Source organism: Sorex fumeus, unplaced genomic scaffold, assembly GCF_029834395.1.
Source record: "Sorex fumeus unplaced genomic scaffold, SorFum_2.1 ptg000128l, whole genome shotgun sequence".
Taxonomy (NCBI): domain Eukaryota; kingdom Metazoa; phylum Chordata; class Mammalia; order Eulipotyphla; family Soricidae; genus Sorex; species Sorex fumeus.
The window spans coordinates 56,487,589-56,509,418 of NW_026606185.1; the positions used below are offsets into that span (position 1 = coordinate 56,487,589).

At 40.9% G+C, this 21,830-nt stretch overlaps 1 protein-coding gene across 2 annotated transcripts in view; it reads left to right on the plus strand.

The window, feature by feature from the left end:
* The window catches only part of RAB27B (RAB27B, member RAS oncogene family), a 164,588-nt gene that overhangs the window by 103,873 nt on the left and 38,885 nt on the right, over window positions 1-21,830 (plus strand). Inside the window, exon 1 of one of the 2 annotated variants that reach the window (XM_056138191.1) lies at window positions 2,443-2,466. The exons of the other annotated variant lie outside the window; for it this stretch is intronic. The gene's annotated coding sequence lies outside the window, so the exon portion shown is untranslated. Of the gene's footprint in view, window positions 1-2,442; window positions 2,467-21,830 lie in introns of those variants that run through there. 2 annotated transcript variants of the gene reach the window in all.

Here is a 21,830-nt window from a genome sequence, read left to right on the forward strand (position 1 = left end):
CTTAAGTGGCAAGTGACTCCAAGAGAGCTGTCCTCAGAAAGGGCCTTTCGGTAGAGGCCACACCTGTCTGGGTGGGGAACAGTGACAGGAGAGCAGGTGCTCAGTGTGTGTTCGATTTTCTCAGGGTTGGAACTTATTCAGAAGGCACAAGAGGCAGCATCATGATGTGACCACCTGAGTTCAGCCTTGATGGCCCCAGCCATCCTCCAATCCCCACCCCACCCCCCAGTCCCCAGTTCAACCTCTCGGATTCTGGGCATTGTGGACAGTTGCCCAAGCTGCGTTACTTCATTCTTAAAATGGGAATATTAAAAATAATTGATACCTTGCCTCTTTCAAAGGGATGTTGTGCAAGTCAAATGAGACAATCTATGAGCAACGTCTTTCTAAACGCGATGGTGTACAGGAAGTCATGGCTCTTTGGATTAATGGAAGTGAACACAACACACAAACACCAGGTCAGGAGTACAGATGATCACTTTAGCACACTTTTATTTTAATTTCCTTATTATGGAGCGATAGCACAGCGGGTAGGGCGTTTGCCTTACAAGCGGCCAACATGGCCGACCCGAGTTCGATTCCTCCGCCCCTCTCGGAGAGCCCGGCAAGCTACCGAGAGTATCTCGCCCGCCCGGCAGAGCCTGGCAAGCCACCCATGATGTATTCGATATGCCAAACACAGTAACAACAAAGTCTCCAATGGAGACGTTACTGGGCCCGCTCGAGCAAATCGACGATCAACGGGAGGGCCTTTACCTTTACCTTTACCTATTATGGAATAATTTTAACTTAATATGTATTTTATATTAAACTATTTTGTTATCTGGGGAAGGCTTTTAAGTTAATGTGCTATATGAATATATAGTGGAATAGATTCAAGTTTGTTACGGCTTTTTTTTTTATCTCTAGCAAGGTTTGTAAACTCATCATTATTATTGATGAATGCAAAGTAGGTTTGCCAAGAATATAAATTCCTAGCATACATTTTTTTTTTTAATTCGGGAACTGATCCTCCTATATTTTTCCCAGTAGCTCGATATAACTTCTATGGGTTGAACCTTTTATGAGGAGGATTAATGCTACCAAAATAAGTCACAGTAAGCACCAACGCGGAACTGCACTAGTGGGGCACTGTTCCGTGCATTTTGCTGCTATGAACCTCTTTACTCACCATCACCGCGAAGGCTGTTCACTACCCCACCTTCAAGGAAAGAGTACTGAGGCACAGAAAATAGAACTTCACCCAGATGTTTTGAACAAAATACACGGATTTCCCTGGGGTCCGAAGCTTGCTCCAGTACCCCCTTCCCCATCACTTTGCTATATTTGCAGTTGGTGTTGGGGGACGTGGGGTGGGGGTGGGGGGCTTCCTTAGCCCCATCACTCCCAGACATTCTTCTCTGGAAGCTGCCCCCTGTTTGATATGATAATGGCAGCACCCTCAGAGGGGTCTCTAAGAAACTGTGGGCCAAACAGTAGACCACTGAGTAGACTTCTCACTATTTGACAACCCGAATGCAAGCAACAGGTTTGGAATATTTTCATTATTTTTTTTTTCATGAAAGATACATCCGTGATGATAGGGTCCCTTTCTTGCCTCTGCCAGTCTCTCGTCCCTCTCTAAACTGGGGTCTTCTGTCTGTGGTGGCACCTCTAGGGAGCTGTCTGGAATTTTTGCTGGGGATTAATCCCAAAGTGTGCAGAGCGCTGTCTGCCACCTGGCCCATGGCTAATATTTATTCTGTAAATGGGAGAGCTCCTCCTTTTCTTTTCTTTCTTTCTTTTTCAATCTCATAGCCACAGCCTCTATTTACTGCTATGCCAATCGCACAAGTGGCTTTCGAGGCAAAACTAGGGTGTCAGTGCCTAGGATCCGAGCAGCCACTCTGCGACTTGGGTCCTCTTGCGTTCTGGGCAACGCGGTTGGCGTTGCCCGAGGCCTGGCTCCGGGCATCTTTCTGCGCTGAGAAAGCGTCCCAGGGGTGCTAGAGAGAGAGAGAGCAAGACAGAGCAAGAGAGAGCAAGAGTGAGCGTGGCCAGCTCCCTCCCTGGACGTCGCGCTCTCCAATTAGGGGCATCCAAGTCAGCGGGGGAGGTGGGGGGGACACGCCAGGAATGCCAAGGCGCCGCTGCCCGGCGGCACTGCCAGCCCGGAGGCGCGGGGACTTTCACCCGGGAGTGCGGGGCGTTTGAGTCACCAGCTCGGCCCGGCACATCCGCGTCGGGCCCGGGGAGACACGCCTTCTTCTCACACAAACCTCGGTGAGTCCGGGGTGGTGCTATACTCGCCCTCCTCCGGGGCTGGGCATCAACCGAGCGTGGGAGCGATCCTGCGCCACAGGTTGGCACCCGCCGCGGCGCCCCTGCCCGTCGTCGCCCCTGGGAGCCGAGCCCGAGTGTCCGCGTGTCCCCCCCGCTGCCTGGGGCTTGGAGAGGGGCCGGTGACACCCGACGCTGCAACCGCTGGTGAGTCTGGCCGGGCTGCTGGCTGCTGCGGTGCAGGAATGCGTCCCTCCCACGCCCGCTGCAAGGAAGTGAGACGTGGATGACCGGGCACCGCCGGGCCGAGGGAGGGGCGGCCAGACCGAGCGCCCCCCAGCAACCCCATCCCCGGGCCCGCGCACAAACCCTCGTGGGAATAAGGGGCGCGCTCCTTGGGAGGGTGGGGAGGGGTGGAGGCGCACCCCGCCGTCCCCCCAAACCCAGCTGTCCGTCTGTCTTTGGGTATTTATTTGCATGGCAAACAGCTGGTTAGAATTATTGGTGCGGGGATAAAAATTCAAAAACGGGGGGGCACAGCCAAATTTATTCACTCCAGGGCAGAAGGTCGTTCCTTAGGATGGGGATCTCTCTCGCAGTGTCGGGCAAGAGACAGCACACGTCTTGGCACTTTCTTAGGGGACATCGTTGCGGAGAAAGCAAAAGTAAATTCTCTCTCACAGCTTTTAGTGATCCTGCGCCCGCAGGATTTTGCTCCAAGTTGTTGCAGCTGCTTAGAAGGAGTGAGGGAGTGGTGTGGTGGGCGCGTCGCTGCCGGGTCCCCATCCTTCCGTGTTTCCCACCCTCTTTTGCGTCTGGCTGGAAACTGCTGGCGCAGGGGGCTTGCTGACTCTTACAAGCCAGCTGCTGTTCAGAGAAGGATTGTGTCTGGTGTAAGTCTCCCTCCTGGTGACAGGATTGGTGGGTTTTTATTGCAAGAGCGGAAATTGAAGATTTTAGCCGTTTTAATGGTACCTTATTAAGTCTATCATAGTTTCTGGATCATCAGCCACCGACTTATTATCTAATAGGCTCTATTTTGATACTCTTCTGTTCCATATTGCAAATATGTATAATCTGTCATTTATATAGCATTTCTATAGAAGTGGTAATTTAAGTCTAAATTTGAAAAGTTTAAAGAAGACAGCCTTCAGCATTTTTTCCTTAAGATATTTAAGTTCATTGATTTTGCTGTTTACTATAAAGTATGGGATGTAGTGTGTGTGATGTGAGACTTGCATGATTGTGACTAGGGGGAATAGGATGCTATCCTAGTATCCCCAGGTGGGACTGACCACTAACCCTCCTTTAAAGCCAGAGAGGAATTTTATTTGTTTTGGGCTACATCTCACTCTTGGAGCTCAGCGGTTGCTCCCTGGCTGTGTTCAGAGGGCTTTATGATGCCCAAGATTAGACTGGATTTGCTGCACTAAAGGCAAGTGCCTTAACTCTATACTGTCTGATCAGGAGGGAACTCTTGATTGATTGTCTAATATTGCCACTGTCACTGTCCTCCTGTTGTTCATCGATTTGTTCAAGCAGGCACCAGTAATGTCTCCATTGTGAGACTTGTTACTGTTTTTGGCATATCGAATACACTAAGGGGAGCTTGCCAGGCTCTGCCATGCAGGCGGGGTACTCTCGGTATCTTGCTGAGTTCTCCGAGAGGGATGGAAAAATCGAACCCGGGTCGAACCGCATGCAGGGCAAACACCCTACCCACTGTGCTATCGCTCCAGTCTGTCTAATATTAATGAGGCCTTTTCTGCTTAAGAACTGATTAGGGCCTCCCGTAAAGTATTACCATACCTGCTTTCGAAAGGAAAGCAAAGCTGTTCAGATAAACTGGCTGAGCCTGTTCTTGTCCTTGCCAAGAAGGAATAAAAGGAACCTGTCAAATGAAGGCAAACCATGACTCCCTCATAGGCCTTCGCTAGAGCAGAACTTGCTAGGGAAGGTGGTCCTAATAGAATTGATTGTCTCAGCTCCTTGCCAGCTGCTACTGAACATACCTGCTGGTTTCTGACTTGCTTTTCATTTATTTAACTGTCCTCTGGAAAAGTGGAATTCATCCAAAGCACCAGGTGATACTGAAGAGATATCTGCTCTTTTGCTGCCCTCATGCTGGGAAGTTTCTGGGTAGTTTTTTCCTTTTTTTCTTTTAGAGTGGTGAGCATCAAAGAGAGTCTAACTATTCACACCATTCATCTACATTTTTGGCCTGATTCATCAAGGCAGGTTAACCAATAATTCATTCAGCTCTTATGCAAGTAACTGTGATTGGGAAGGATGGAGGAAAGCAATTACTGTAAAAACAAGACATGAAAATATGTCACTTTGTAAATATAGCAGCAAAGGGGGTCATCTTTTTGTTTCTGGGCCATACCCAGCAGTGTCCAGTGGTTATTCTAGTCTTGGTGCTTGGGGCCACTCCTGACTGTTCTTGGGGAGCCATGTGGTGCTGGGGATCAGACGTGGACCCTTTGCCTACAAAGCCTGTGTTTCAGCTGCATATTCTTTCCAACCCCAGGGGGGTAACTTATAAACTCAGTAGTAGGAATAGATAATCATGGGAAGTGACAGCATCACTTAGCATAATATTTACCCTGTTGAGAACCCCATACATAGAGTTGAGTATTAATTTGTTTCTTGACTTTTGTAATCATTCTTCATCTTCTCCAAATATTGACCATCTCTCACAGACTTTATAAAATGGAAGACTCTTGTGAAGACTAGCAATAATAGAAATAAAACTCTTCAGCATAGTTAAAAAAAAAACCTCAAGCAACTACTTAATCTATTGAGAAGTTTCCTGTTCATTTAGTCAACAATCAGTAATTAATGATATTAAGTATGGTGCTTAACCTCTAGGTGAATAGATGTGAACAAAATCAATAAACCCCTTTGGGCTGTAGAGTTCAATGTATCAGATATATCAGCCTTTGATATATCTGCTGGGAAAAATGAGAAGATCTTTGATTTAAGTACTGTCAATTGATATTTCTTTCAACATGTGCATCCATGGAATGATTTGGGATCTTGGGAAACTTAAAAAGAAATAATTCAGATGATGAGCTGAAAAATTCTGGAACTGCATCTCACAGGATCCCCAAAGAGACAACTATTCATGATGCTGTTCAAAAGTGTGAATAAAACCCCTTTACAAATCTTATTTTGGGGCCCACTAAGTGGTGCTCAGGTCTCCCCTCCTTATGATTCTGTCAATGAAGTGGGAAGTGCAATGCAAGGACCTGAAGCAGAGGGGCTCAGGAGCACCAGGACCATCATGGTGGTGCCCAGGGGCCTCCAGGGTTGTAACTGGTGATGCTACAGGATCATGTGGTGCCAGAGATCAAAGCTGGAATGGTCACATGTCGTGGATGAGTCTTTACCCAGGTACTAATTCTCCATGTCCAATAAAATTCATTTAAAAATGGCTTTAAATAAGCACAGAGAGTCAAAGGTGCTCATGAGCTTCGAGCATCGTTCTGAGGAATAGCAAAACCCAGAGTCCACTGAAGCTTTGAAAACTATGCCAAGGAGGGTTAGAGATTCCTCTGGCATTGTTAGAGCAAAGCAGTAAAGACAGAAGGCTGTGAATGTAGCTGAAAGCAGGATTACTCTCTCAATTCCTTTCTTCATAAAAGAAAGCCGTGGTCAAAAATGACAGGAACAGACCACACCAAAAGAAAATTTAAGGACAGAGAGAACTAAGAAATTGCTGTGAGTGCAGATGATTTCTTTAAATAGGAGTGAAGAATGGGAGTGACAAGAAAGCCTGTCTGGGCAGTCAAGGTTTCAGTTGAGGCCTAAACAATATCTGGGTTCCAGTCTGGTAGACAGCTGAGAGAGAACAATCTAGATAGAGCAAAAGGATATGCCAAACTCCTGACCTGGGAAAGGGTTGACAGTATTAAATGAGCTCACCGCAAAATTTGGAAAATGGTAAGCAGGGGGTGGTGGAGACCTAAGCTAGATTGGAGGGATGACGTTGGAATTCATGATAAAGACTGGAAAAGATCAGGGCCCACTTGGTGTGGATCAGGCAGACTGGAGAAGGCCAGTTCTGAGAGGTTGGCCTGTGATCTTACAAATCCAAGAATACATTTCATTTCATGTTTGATGGATCCTCTAGATCAAAAATTAAGTTATACCGAAAGTTTAGTGAGTATGTTTAAAAAATAATCACAAAGCAGATCAAGTAAAGTAAGTGGTAGCTTATAAGTACTTGTCTATAAATATAAATCATATGTCTAACATCCAAAAATGCTAGGACAACATTTTGAGCTAACAGGGTATCATCTCGCCATAGGGTTTAAATCAAACTGTTAAGAAGACTATCAAGCAAATATTGTTAATGCTGAGTGGTGTGTAGCTAAAAAGGTAGTATAGTCTCCAAGCTTTCTCCTGTGTGAAAATAAAAGGAGTAAGTTGATTGTCTTAATATCCTTGATGTCTAACTTTAGACATGGGCAACCTACAATTCATGTCTCATATTAATTCCTCTGTTTCACTCCTCCATTTTTTCTCTCTTATCTTCTTTTCACTTATGTGGCTGTTTATACCGTTAGATAGATACATACACATAGATATAGATGAGTATATATGTATAAGCCAGTATAATATATATATGTGTGTGTGTGTATACATATATACATATATGCATATGCAAAGAAGAAAATAAGTATTTTACTGGAGCTCTATAGAGAAAAAAATTAATTTGAAAACCTCAGATAAAAAATTAAAAATTTGTCTTCTTTTTTTCTGTAGTACCTAAATTTATTTTCAATTTTAGTGAACTCTAGTTCAACCCAATCTGTTTTCTTGTTGCTTCTCTCTGTAACTTGCTTAGAAAATGAAACTGTTAAGTTCTGACTGAGGAATACAGAAGAACAAAAATAATTAGAAAAAGGAAAATTGCTTTGTATGATGTTTGTCCACTCAAACCAAGGCAAGGGCCTCAGCATGAGAAAAAATGCATTAAAGGAATTCTTCAATTCTCATGGCTTGTGATCCAATTTGTTCTATTGACATAAGCAAAATGTTCTGTTGACAATATTTATGGACATGTGAGAGATAAGCAAGAGAGAGAGAGAGAGAGAGCACAAGAGAGGGAAAGTGCCTGACATAAAGGCAGCTTCTAGGGCAATGTGGGGGGGGGGAGGGTGGTGACCAGAGGGTAACTGAGGACATTGGTTGTAGGAAATATACACTGATGAAGGGATGGGTATTGGAACATTGAATGACTAAAGCCCAATCACGAACAACTTTGTAACTGTGTATCTCGTGGTGATTCAATTTATTCAAAAAATAGAAAATAAAAAATTAATTTTTCCACAAGCAAAACAAAACCTAGGAGAAAAAAATAAAACCTTTCCCCAAGAACCAGGTGTTTCTGGCACCTCTTTGGAAAGACTCAGCCCTCTAAAGTCAGGTTTTCTCTCAAGTTCTAGAACATAGTAGAGCAGTTACCCCTATGCACGGATTTCTAAACTCTTCAGCTTCTTGCTATTAATTTCTTAATTAATTTGTTATAATTTATTTTTTAATTAATTTCTTAATTCCCCAAGTAAAATAGAGATGCTACAGTTATGTGCAAACATAGTCTCACTCTCTGCCTCTATCCTCCCCGTTGGATCTATGTCAATAAATATTAGCAAATTCTGTCTCTCAGGATTTGGAAGTAAAAGTGTCTGCTATAAACAATTTAAAAATGTTGCAGTTGTTTTAAATACAAAAATTTTAAAAATATATTTAAATATTGCAGGCTGAACATGGACCTCTGGGTTAAAGTTCATACCTTACATGTATAAGACTCTGGGTTCTATCACTCACACACACACACACACACACACACACACACATACACACATACACACACAGAGCTTCAAATCATATATGGAAAAAATCACTTTTAGTGATAGTATTATTGTTGTGCTTTTAATAAAGATGAAACAATAATGAATGAAATAAGGAGACTATCAAATGAGAAATGGAAAGATTTTTCTAAGAGTGTTGAAAGGGACTTAACTAATTAAGACATCAGGAGAGAAAGATCTATTTTTTACCCCTCAGTTAGAAGCAAAATAAAATTTTAGTTATTCAATGTTCCAACACCAATCCCTTCACCAATATACATTATTAAAACACTTTAATAAAGTGACAGGAGCAACTTTGGATTTGATATATCTCCTTCTCTAAGCGTCCTCAGGTGATAAGTATTCCAAAGTTGACCAACATATAATATCTCAAATCTCCTTGTCACATTAGATTTTTTTAATCTTACCTACTAACAAATACAAAAAAATTAAGTACGTAGCAGGCATAAATTGAACTTGTTAGTACCATTTTAGTGTCTCTCCTTAGCTGAGGTGAACTGTTGTCTGCCCCAGGAATTTACATAGCCAATGAAAATTCATTGCATTTGACAGCAGACACTGTCCTTAGATAAAGGTCAGCAAGATAAAAATCAAGGTGAACCTTAGATAAAATGAAGCAAGATGAAAATTGGAGTGTCAGCCAGAGTTCGGTGTATTTTGTTTCAAGAGGGGAAGGTCCTTGAGCAGGTGGGTTCACCTGTTGTTATGCTGCTGTCAGAGAAATCCTGGTGTGTGTTTCTGGTGCAAGAGAGGAAGGCTTTGAGTTTATGAGATGGTTTTCTCCAACTGTATGGTAAAAGCTGAATTCTGTGAAATTGAATTTTTCTTGAAATACAATGCTCTTATTATTGGTTCCCAACAGCTTTCTAATCACATTCTGATCCTTAGGGTTTTCATCTTTTAAAAGGACTTTATTGACTTTAAGTTTTTATTTATCAATTTGTACAGGGCCTTCCCTAGCAGTCCTTAGAAGTTCAGTTGGCTACTCCCAGTGGTACTTAGCCCAGAGACGCTAACTTGACCCTTTGGTGTACTGACCTGGAGGTTCTTCAGCCAGTGGTATTCCGGGGGCCAGGTGGAGCCCAGGTCCTACCCTTTGAGCTATCTCCCCTGTTTCCTATTTGGCTTTTTTGGCCACACCCAGCAGTATTTATAATTTGGGAATGTTTAACTTACAGATTCTTTATGAAGTAAGCTGAGTCAACTGGCTCTATGCTCAAGTATCACTCCAAGTGTTGTACAGGAGATGATACGGAGCGCCAGGGATTGAACCAGAGTTGGCCACATTTAAGGCAAGCAAGCACCTGACTCACCTTACCCACTGTACTATCCCTCTGGTCCACCACTTTGACTTTTATAATAAATGAGGCACAGAGAACCAGAAATTAGTTTTCTAATCCTTTAGTTCCTGAAGGTGACTGTGTTAATTACAGTAGTACTGTGTAGTATAGTGTAAGGTAGTACTGTTGATCTTTTTATTTATTTATTTATTTAATAAAGTAGTTCACAATATTTGATTGCATTTAATTTTGAACACCAATCCCACCACCATTACACCTTCCCACCACCATATTTCGGATGTTTCCATCCCGAATTTAAACCCTTGCCCCAAAGCAGAACTGAAATGATTTATTTTGTATTTTTGTTATAAAAAACTGCTGGAAATGCTCCAAAAAAGTTTCCTTAGAGGAAAATGTGTGAAGATTGTTCTCTTTCTCGCACGGGCCATTAAACCCTTCTATAAGAATCACTAACATGTTGTTAAAGGTTGGGCCTTTAAGATTGGTTACCTCCCACTTTATTTATTTATTTATTTATTTATTTATTTATTTTGCCTTTTGGGTCACACCCGTCAATCCTCAGGGTTTACTCCTGAGCTCCGCACTTAGGAAGTACTCCATATGGGATGCTGGGATTTGAACCCGGGTTGACCATGTGCAAGGCAAACGCCTTACCTGCTGTGCTATTACTCCAGCCCCATCCTCCTACTTTAAACCCCATTAAATATGGTGCGGTACTCTTGGAGTATGGGTGGTGTGTTGATCTTAAGATCAACATAGTAGTATTCAAAGGGGACAGATTTGACATCTTGAGAAGAGAGAGAACTAATACCGAAAAGGAATAATGTTAATTATACATTTAAAGAAAGATTACACCAAAATAATTTATCACCAGAAGAAAGATTTTAATGCCTTATTTTTCAAGAACCATATTCTTAATTTAAGTGTGTAGAATTTGGAGGTTAAAGAAGTTGCTTTAAGCACCCTTTCTATAAACAGCTTTAAGCTATCTTTTTATTTGTTTTTCTACTATCGTCAAATATGGTTTTGTATATGATCACTTGATTCAGAGAAGAAAATCTCAGTATTATTCACATTTTGGAGAGTCGAAATTCAGCTTGGATTGCATAAACTTTAAAGAAAATGAAGAGTTAATTTTGTGAAAGTAACTGACTCCACTTATTATAATAAACAGTCTTCTCACGATGTTAAAACTGATGGTGACAATTTCATCACTGGTATAATGTTTATATCTAATGGTTTATCTTAAAAAAGTCATTAGATACCATTATGTGTTGGCATCATTCATTATTTCAGTTATAAAGATGAAAAAGACATAGTTCAATGCTTGAAGAACTCAGAATGTGGCAAATTAGAGAGCAACATAAACAGACAGAATTAATGCAACCTGATGAGTCTTCAGTTAGTGGTTTGAGTGCAATATTTTGATAATAAAGAGAAAAATAAACTTAAGGGACTTAAAACTGTAGAGAGATCATGGGAGAGTGGGGAGTTGTTTGAAAATGCAGGTAGCTCAGTGGTTTCAAGATTGGAGATGAGAAATCAGATTAAAACATTAGCAAGAAGTGGCATTGGGAAAAAGGGATTTTTTAATTAAAGTTTTACCTTCTGGATGTAAATACACAGGAAAAAGATGAATAATGTCCTGGAATTAGGTATAGGAAAGGGGAACTAATTTGGGGAGAAAGGCATACATTTAGTCATTCAATTAGTTATATTAGTGAAAATGGCTTTCGGAATCCAAATCTCTGAACGCAGGTCAGGCTGGTGAGAGCAGCTGAGAAACAGTGCAACAGGTGCTGCCTGAAATTCACAAGGCTGAAGGTCATCTTCTGGAATCTGGAAAGAGAGAGCAGGGACCATAGGTAGGAGTCAATGGTTTTCTGCTTTAGATTATTATAACTTTTAGGTTCTAGAAGAACTTAAGAGAAACTTAAGTTTATGTCCAATTAAATAAATTTGTTATTTTCTTTTTATTTTTTTAACTGGCAGGCTATAGTAAATATTTCTGTACGAGCTCTCAGTTTATTTTTCTGAGGCAACCACTTGACTATTTGCTTTCCCTATAATTCTGTTTGCTCATATGCTTGGTCCAAACCTTGTAAAAAAATGGCAAGTTCTATTTAAGTCATAGGCTGGAGCAATAGCACAGCGGTAGGGCATTTGCCTTGCACACAGCCAGCCCGGCCGAGCCAGGTTCGATTCCTCCACCCTTCTCGGAGAGCCTGACAAGCTACCGAGAGTATCTTGCCTGCATGGCAAAGCCTGGCAAAGTACCCGTGATGTATTCAATATGCCAAAAACAGTAACAAGTCTCAGGATGGAGACATTATTGGGCCCACTTGAGCAAATCGATGAACAATGGGAGGACAGTGATTGTTTGTTTGTTTGTTTGTTTATTTAAGTCACATTTTAGGCATAGAGTAGGAACCCTAACAGATTCCTAATGTGATTTTATCTATTGATCTGGAATCATTAATAATGCATTATAATAACTGGTACTCAGTGAATATTAACTACTGGGTATTTAATATTCACTCCCATTCTCTTCATTTTATTTTATTAGGTTTTTTTTTTTTTTTAGTAAAATTACACAGTAACACTTGCCTTGCATACAGCCAACCTGGGTTTGATTCCTGGCACCACATATGATTCCCTGAGCACTGTCCTAAGTGATCCCTGAGCACAGAACCAGGAGTCATCCCTGAGCAACACCAGGTGTAGTCCAACTCCCCCATCCCCCCAAAATACTCAAGGACAATTCCCTAGCAATGATTTTACAGTTTCTAGTAATTTGCAAAATCACTTAATCACTTAACTTCCTGTTAGTCGTCGATTTGCTCGAGCAGGCGCCAGTAACGTCTCCATTTGTCCCTGTCGCGTGCTAGTGTAGCCCAATGGCATCTGTTCGCTCCGGGAACATGAAGGGCCTCAAACCGATCGTTCATGATCTTCAGGAAGAAGTCTGACCATCTGGTAGGTGGGTGGCCACGCGGTCTCTTGACATCCCGTGGAATCCAATCAGTAACAGCTCTAGTCCAACGGTCATCTTTAAATCTCATTACGTGACCAGCCCATCTGATTTTCGACACCTTGGCAAATGAGACAGCGTCCCTGATCCTTGATCGTCGACGGATGTCAGAACTCCGGATTCTTTCTCTCAATTGAGTGAAACGGGATATTCCAAGCATAGCTCTTTCTATTCTTCTTTGGGAGACCTGAATGGCGTTCTCATCTTGTTTGCGTAGGGCCCAGGTCTCTGAGGCATATGTTAATGCAGGAAGAACAGTGGAATCAAAGAGATGTGCCTGGAGCCAGAGGTTCTTCATCCTCTTAGCTATTTCTTCGACGTTCTTGAAGGCGTTCCAAGCCGCTCTCTTCCTCCTGCGCAGCTCGGGTGCCAGGTCATTTGTCATGTTGACCTCTCGACCTAGGTAGACATAGCTGTTGCATTCGGAGATGGTCGTTCCATTGAGAGTAAATGGGGCGTCAGGAACAAGGCTGTTTCTCATAAACATTGTCTTCGTAAGATTCAGCTGTAGTCCTACCTTTCCACACTCACGGTCAAAGTCGGCCAGCATTTGTGCCGCTTGGCTGATGTTTGGTGTTATTAAAACAATATCATCAGCAAAGCGGAGGTGGTGTAATTGCCGACCATCTATCTTCACTCCCATTCCTTCCCATTCCAGTCGTCGCATGATGTTCTCGAGGGTAGCACTGAAGAGTTTTGGTGAAATGGTATCACCCTGCCGCACCCCTCTCTTGACATCAACGATCACTTCTTTGTAGAATGGTGAGATCCTGGTAGTGAATCCGCAATACAGCTCACGGAGGATCCTGATGTATTGGGCTTGAATGCCCTGATTGGCTAGGGCTTCAATGACCGCTTCCGTCTCAACAGAATCAAAGGCCTTCTTTAAATATTTGCAAAATATTGTCAAATAATTTGGCTGTTATTCTGTTACCCCTGCCTCCCACCCAACCCTCTCATTTTGACTTGACTATTTCATCTCCATCCTGATAACAAACTTTCCAGTTGATTATTTGAAAAATTGGGGGGGGGCTATTTAATTTACAAAGATGCTTTATGAAGTCAGGTGACTGCTTCTCAACTTTTCATCACAGTATTTGTGATTATTAATTTTATGAGAACATTCTGCTTGCCTGCTTGTCCAATTGATATTCTTTGTTCTTTTCAGTTTCAGGTTCATAGAGCTTTCTCTGTGATGGATGCACCAATTTAGACATCTAGTTCTGAACAAATGTATTTTTCATAAGAGCTTCTTGTCTTATACTAATATTTCAGTTATTTGTGTTCAGATTTTTATACATGGAAAACAAAAGTCCCAAGCAAAGTATAAATGACTCATCTATGAGTTAAACACATAATCTATGTGTACAAATATCCCAGTCAACATTTCTAATTAGAAATGTTTGGTTTTTTCCACTTTGTTCTTTTCTTCCATTCTCTAATAATCTAGTTACTTACATTATTAACTGTCATTATCTAGTAGAATATACCATGTTACCTGAGATTTAAGTACAGATAAATTCACAGTATAGGCAAAAATATTTATGTTCAAGTATAATAAATATTTTTAAATATGTTTACTATTAAAATATACTCTATACCTTATGATGAGCTTTTTTGTGGGTGGATCACTGTAAATAATGACAATCTGATGTGGTTGTAAAGCACCATAATTAACTTTGAAATATTACTCCAAAAGGATACATTCCTTGAATTAGCCAATTTCTTTCTTTTTTTTTAATAATTTAATTCTTTATTGAATCACTGTGGGAAAAGTTACAGAGCTTTCGGGTTTAGGTCTCAGTCATGTAAATATCAAACACATTTCCCTTTACCAATACTTATTTTTAAATGCAAAACCCAATAGAACCCCACCTCCCACCCCTCCCAATTCCTGTGAGGCAGATGAGTTCTAGTTAATACTCTATCTACTTTGACTAGATACATTGTTTCGATAGAAGATGCACCATTATTGTTTAGAGTTTACGATCCCCCCCCCCCCAATCAGACATGCTGAAACAGCGTTGTGAAATGATTTGCTTTCTACAGCTGGGTTTAAGAATAAAATGATGTTGCGCGGGCGGCCGCGCAGTTTTGGATTTCTGCTATTTTACTTATTAACCCTGGAAGTATTTCTATTAAAAATTAGATAGTTAAGAGATTGGTTTCTGTGCTCTGGAGTTGTGGCTATGCAAGAGAGCCGCTTGTGGGGGGCAGCTGGTGACCTTGGTCGGGAGTGAAGGACGGCCCAGAACGCCCCCCTTCCCATGAGGTCCCTGCCGCCCCCACCCCCGGCTCAAACCTGCTGTCCAAAAGGCTCCCGTGCGGCCGCCATCTTTCTTTCCAGAGAGGATTGGGCAGAATTAGCCAATTTCTGTTGTTGCTGTTTGTTTTTTGTGCCACACCTGACTATGCTCAGGGCTTATTCCTAACTCTTTGCTCAGGGATCATTCCTGGGGGTACTCAGGGACCACATGTGTAGCCAAAGATCTAGTCTTGGTCAGCTTGCAAGTCTAGTGCCTGACCTGTCATGCTCTCTCCATCCTTAAATGCACCAATGTTTAGGTCTACACCATTGGTAAGAAAATCCAAAGTCTGATCAATTTATCAGTTTTATGACTCAGTTTTGCAAACTGTACTTTTTTTTCCTATAGATTTTTACTTTGGATGATTTTTTTTTCTTGGCTGTGCTCAGGGCTTGACTTTCACTCAAAGATCAGTCCTGACGGGCATGAAGGACCATATGGAGTACTGAGAATCAAACCTAGGTCAGCATTGTGATAGACAAACTTCCTACTGACTCTACTATCTCTCTGGTCCATTTTTTAGAATAATCTTTTATATATAACATGTTGATATTTCAGGGCATTTGTGTAGTATATATTATACATATGTGTTTACTACATATGCATACGCAGATGTACCAAAATATGATAAATCTGGAAGAAAGATATCATTGACAAATATCTTTTTCATCTATTAGTTCACTTTGTTTTAACACAGTTGCCAAAGTCAGCCCAAGGAACAATTTATGGTACAATTGAATGGAATAATTGAGGTTATGTGAAGTCTTCTCTAAACCACAGACCTTTGAAAAAATGGTATATATAAGCAAAAATAAATATTTTTATCTACTTAACAACTTTATGTAGACTCAGTAAATAAGCAAGGTGGTCACTGTCTTTAGTCCTCAAACTAAAATAATAATAACTAATCAACCTAGTATTTCCTATTAAATATGATTGCAATTTTTTGAGTGAACTTCAGGTCTAGAAGAAGTGGACTCATAACCAATAATTTTTTAAAGCAGGCTTAAATTCACAACAGTTTCCTTCTTAGACTTTTAGCAATTACAGAGATAACACAAAAGAGAGTTTTTCCATATGGGCAAAAAATACTTTATTGATTACAATAAACAAATGGATTACAGTATTTGCTATATTGGACTATGGAGAGAACTCAAGTGGTAGAGAGCATGTCTAGTATGTGTGAGGCCCTGGGTTTCGTCACCAACACCACCTGTTTTCCTGAGCATCACCCAATGTAGTGCTGGTGGCCTCTGAGCATCATTGAACCATCATTGAACAAGCAGGTTTATCTGACATATTGTCATACATTTTCTAACCCTCAGTTCAATGTGAGCTGGAGTGATAGCACAGCAGTAGGGCATTTGCCTTGCACACAGCCAACATGGCCAACCCGCGTTCGATTCCTCCGCCCCTCTCGGAGAGCCCGGCAAGCTACCGAGAGTATCTCGCCTGCACGGCAGAGCCTGACAAGCTCCCCGTGATGTATTCGATATGCCAAACACAGTAACAACAAAGTCTACAATGGAGATGTTACTGGGCCCACTCGAGCAAATTGATAAACAACGGGAGGACAGTGATACAGTGATACAGTTCAATATACTTGATTCTAACACTTTAAAATGTCAGAATAAAGTCTTTGAAATATTTCTTCACGTAGACATCTGCCAAAGTGGAGCTATCTGGATTTCTTCCTTTTCAGATAATCATCATTAAAATATCCTATTTCTTAAACATGATTATTAGAAAAATTATGCCTGATATGCTCTAGAATATACTACATACTCTAGTCTGTATGATAATTGCTTACCCAGATAGGGCTAGAACTCCAGTCCAGGTAAATGGCAGGAAGTATAACTCTATGGGGCTAGAAGAAAAACCATTTCATAACCCAAGGTTGCTTTAGTTTAGGGGGAGGAGTATCATCATAATCAGGGCGAGGTCTGAAATAACAAAGGTGTGACTTTGAGAATCGAGCCAACTTCATAAATAAAACACCTTCTGGTCTCCAAGTGTGGTTTATCTATACACCAATATCCTTTACATGAATAACAACGGAAAAGATGATGAATTAGCTGTCAACCATGGCTAATAGCTATGAGTTAAAACTTCTATAGTTCTCTGGTGTTAATAATCCCCGTAATTTCCACTAACTAAAAGATCCAAGAAGATGAATAGGTGTTAGAGATAAGTCACATGCACACAGAACCACCCTGGTTATTCATTTCATGGGCAAATTTGTTTTGATTCAGAGATACCTAATGATTCACCCTCCAGAGACCTAATATGTGCAAATTTCCAAATCAGAGGTTCCCAAACTTATTTTGCCTACTGTCCACTCGCCCTCCTTTCAGAATAAACAAATACTCAGCATCCCCTGGACATCTTTATTTAAGCAGACATGCTGAAAGCACTACTTAATTGCTCCCAAAGCTACCACTACACCCCTCTTCCCCGCTAGTTCCAGCACCCCATTCACTTTACACTGTCCTGTTCTGGATGTGGCTTCTTAAACCTCATTCATCCACGTTCACTGCCTTCAAACTTTTCTTCTTTAGCTTCTTCACCTTTTTCAGCCTTTCAGAGAATTAGAGAGAATTAGGATTTTACTCTGTATGTTGCTTTAACTTGTAAGGAAATACTGTAGCTGGTTTGACCTATCCAAGACTATTAAAACCTTTTTCCACTTAAGCAATGAGTTTATTGGGTGTTCATATCCTTGTTCATTGGCATAGTACTTTTAATATTTTCAAGGAACTTTTCTTTAAATTTAAAGCATGGCTGACTGGGCCAGGAGACCTACCTTTCAGTCTCTCTAGACTTTTGGTGTGCCTTTCTCACTGAACTGTGTCATCCTCAGCTTTCAATTTCAAGTGACAGAGGTGCAACTCTTTCTCCCCTTTGGTTCTTTGGTGGTATTAACTGGGCTAATTTTAATAATGTGTTTCGGGGAGAAAGGAGACTTGAAGCGAAAAAAAAAAAAAAGGAGAGAGAGACAGAGAAATGGCCAGTCAGTGAAGCATTCAGAGCACACATGTGTCTTGTTTATTGGTGTGTGTGTGTGTGTGTGTTTTGTGTGTGTGTGTGTGTGTGTGTGTGTGGTGATATGGGGCACAACAGGTGGGGCCCAGGCTCTGTGCTCAGGGATCACTCCTGGTGGTGTACAGAGGACCAAATGCCATGTGGTTTTGAACCCTGATTAGCCGGATACAAAGGAAACACCTTACCCACTGTGCTATCTATCTGGCCTGAAAACACACACACACACACACACACACACACACACACACACACACGTTTATTTCAAGTTTGTCATTTTGCACAAGTCTGTTTGTGGGTTATTCCCTTTATAAAAACCATGATGAGGGCCAGAGAGACAGTACAGTCCCTGAGCATAGCCTATTGTGGCCAAAATTTTCACTTGTCATCCTGTTGATCATCAATTTGCTTGAGCGGGTGCCAGTAATGACTCCATTCATCCCTGTCACGTACTAGCACAGACCAGTGGCATATTAGGGGCTCCTTCAGGGTCAGGGGAATGAGGCCTGTTACTGTTACTGTTTTTGGCATATAGAATACGCCACGGGTAGCTTGCCAGGCTCTGCCATGCTACTGTATGTTAGGTTCCAAAATTTCAAAAAAAAAAAAAGAGAGAGGAAGGAAGGAAGGAAGGAAGGAAGGAAGGAAGGAAGGAAGGAAGGAAGGAAGGAAGGAAGGAAGGAAACTCATTGTTCAAATTCCATACAGTTCCTATAATGATATCGATGAACTTTTTTAAAGAAATAGACAAAACTTTTATGGAAGGGAGGGTGGGAGGGAGGGAGGGAAAGAAAGAGAGGAAAGAAAGAGAAAGAGCACAGTGGTATTCAGAAGTATTATGCGAATGTAAAGTTAGAAACAACTGGAATATTCCTCCAATCCTGAACTCATTTATATGTTTTTGTTTTGGAGCCCACAGCCTGGGGTACTAGGAGGTTTACTCTTGACTCTGTGCTCAGCGGATGATATGTTACTTGGAATCCAATCTGCACCTCCCATGTGCAAGCATGAGCTGCAGCCCTTTGATCTATTCCTCTGGTCCCTTACCTCTTACATACCCATACTCAGTTTCATTTAGTAATTCTTCATATCTCTGGTGCCAAACATTGATAGAATTTGGAGGTAGGCATAATAAGATCAACAAATGCATAAAGAAATGTTATGGGGAAAGAAGATCTATCAAAAATTTATAAGCCTATTTAAATCTCTCTACATGCATTTATGATTGATTGTTGCCCAAATTATTGAGCACAATTTCCACTGATAAGGTTAATTTTTCCTCATTTGATTATTAACTCTACTTGTCATCATTTATAAAAATCATGGTTTATGACTGTTTCATATCACTACGTCTTAACACTTTTTGTATAGTGGCTTTGATGTTGATTTTGAGCCTTCATATAATTAAAATATTAAATGGAAACTATTAAATGAAAAATTAAGAGTGTATTAGTATATGTGTGTGCATTGGAAGACTCTAGAGAAAGAAACATCTGAATTAGAAAAACAGACTTTTGACTTACCAGCGAAAATTGAAAGCTATTTTTCATTTGTATTTTTTGTTTGTATCTTTAGGCTATACTCAGCAGTGCTCCAAGTTTATTCCTGCTTCTGCTCTAGAGGATCACTCCTGGCAGAGCTCAGGGGACCATTTTTGATGCTGGGGGTCCAACCCAGGTTGACCATGGGCAAGGCAAATGCCCTCCCCACTTAATATCTCTCAGGCTCAAACCAAGGGCTTTAAAAGTGAAAGTAAAAAGTGTTTAAACCATCATAGTTTATAAAAGATACAAACCTTGCATTTTTTTCTGTTTTTAAAATAAGAAAAAATGAACAATTCTGATTCAACTAGACATAAGAAATACAATGAAATATGAGAAAGTACAATGTGTGAACATGAAGAATCAAGCCTCCCTTAACCTCGAGGTACCCTGCCCTTGTTGAGTTAGACTGGAGAGGATGTTACCTGCCTCATCCCATTGCCAACATCTGAAAGTCATCCTGACAACCACTTAGGAAACCTGGGGCTCTCTTCTCATAGGAGAATAACTTTTTGTCAACTCTTACTAAAATTATTGACTTAAAAGACTGGGATTATTGGTTTTTGCTGGTGTGTTTAATAGTTAATGCTTTGCTCTCTGACCCCACACCCTGCAGTGTAAAGACTAATCACTTGGGGATATACATAGAATGTTCAGACAGAAATGTATTCTGTATAAATTTTTTAAAAACTGTTCACAATAGAAAACGAAATGTTCCTCTGACATATTTATATCTCTAATAGCTGTAAAAAAATAGTATTGATTGATAAGTGACATTCTGCTCCTCCCTGGCAAATATTTATTCATACTATTTAAACAATGAATTAGTTGAAGGTGAGCTCAACTTAGAAACTTCACCTAACTCTATCCACCCTTTATAATTTGCACATTCCACTACACACAATCAGTCATGTTTTATATTGAGACTCCTGACTGATAGATAATTAGCAACCCTCAGTGATCTCATGTTCCTCTCTCTCCAAACACTAATGAATTTGGTGTTACCAATTCATTTGGGGTGTTACCCCCAAAATCTACTCTTTTAAAAAGGATTGAACTGAATTTGTCTAAAAATTCTGACTTCATTCTAAATATATCACGTTTTCATAAATGCCTTTTTGTAAACAACTGTTATGAAACAGGCATTTTGTAAAGTGCCATATGCCTGCATGTTTGCTTAAAAAAATTAAGAAATGCTGGGGCTGGAACGATAGCACAGTGGGTAGGGCGTTTGCCTTGCACGCAGCCAACATGGCAGACACAGGTTCGATTCCCAGCATCCCATATGGTCCCCTGAGCACCACCAGGAGCAATTCCTGAGTGCATGAGCCAGGAGTAACCCCTGAACTTCGCTGGGTGTGACCCCCCAAAAAGCAAAAAAAATTTAAGAAATGCTTATGAATGTGTCATATTTCATAACTCAATGATTGATTTTAGCATATAAAACTGTGTATTTTTTGTTATTTTTTTGCATTGATTTTTATGCCTACAGGCAATCTTCCTGACTTTAGGGATATATATTCTATAAGGCAGTGCAGTGCTGCCTTATGTTACAAGGCAACAGGCTGAGGATTCAAACACAAGACTTTCCAATTAGGAACTCTATAGTCTGGAACAAGCAAAATAACCTTTCAGAGTTTCAACCCTCCCATTTGTAAAATCTCCAGGATTACTTTTAGGATTAAATTGTTTAACATGGACAAAGTACTTAACCAATTAAGTAAAAGGTTTCCGAGATTAATTCTATAATCTGGCAACTCAATGAGGTGTTCGTTATTATTCTACTTGCATAGAAAAGAGAGAATGTATTAGAAGTATTACATTTACAAGGTCCAAATAGAAGCACTTGAGCAAATTCCTATCATTCCTATGTGTATCTAATAGTTTTGTTTCTCTGCCTTGATTTTTCATCTCTACTGTGAACTCAGTGATTTGGTCCCAGTGTTGCATGAGGTGGGGAGATAAATCAAGTGACAAGGTGATAGGCAGAAAAACTGCTTTGAGTAAAGAGCCAGATGGGGACTCCCTTGACCCAGAGCAGTGCTTTTTTTCCATTGGCAGTTCCTATGGCACCCTATGGGCTCCAGGATATTCCAAGGGAGGCTGCAGGTGAAAATTGCCAAAACGGGGTGGAGGGGCACAGTTTTCTACAAAAGAGCAATTCTTAGGACTGGGTAGAAGGCACAGCAAGGAAACAAGGTTAAAAGAGGGTCATGATCAGAAAAAATGGTGAGGAACACTGTCCTAGAGAACCATCTTGCCCACCTAGTCCCAAGAAGCAGTTACAAGGTCACAAGAAGAGAACCAGGAAGTGTGTTTCTAGATAGGTCATGTTGCAGACTCCCGGGCATCAGAGTTGTCAGCTATCTCTCCTATGGGCTGGTCCTCTGAGAACCACTGTATTTGTAAATCTAAAGAAAGGTTTTTGCTTACATGATAAAGGAAATATCATTTTCTTCTCAACTACCTCCGCC